This window comes from Poecilia latipinna, unplaced genomic scaffold (assembly GCF_001443285.1).
Source record: "Poecilia latipinna isolate Pla-1442-1.1 unplaced genomic scaffold, P_latipinna-1.0 Scaffold913, whole genome shotgun sequence".
NCBI classification, from domain to species: Eukaryota; Metazoa; Chordata; class Actinopteri; order Cyprinodontiformes; family Poeciliidae; genus Poecilia; species Poecilia latipinna.
The window spans coordinates 184457-184753 of record NW_015113529.1 but is presented as its reverse complement, the minus strand read 5'-3'; positions in this window follow the sequence as shown (position 1 = coordinate 184753).

Below are 297 nucleotides of genomic sequence, written 5' to 3'. Positions count from 1 at the left end.
GCTCTAGCTCCACCAGATCACCAACCAGCTCTGAGGATGAACCTCATGGTGTAAGTATTTTTTATTTTTTTTAAATGAGAGCTAGCTACATTTTCAACAACAAAAACTGGTGTGTTACCAACACCAAGTGCTTAATAAACATGATTTGATTAAAAGATAACTAGATAACTAGATTAAAAGACACAATTTATTCCCCTTGTTAATCTAACATTTCTCTTTCATACTTTTTCTTTGTTGTTGGCTTTCAGGGCCCTGTGATGGACTGGTGACCTGTCCAGGGTGAACCCTGCCTCTCAT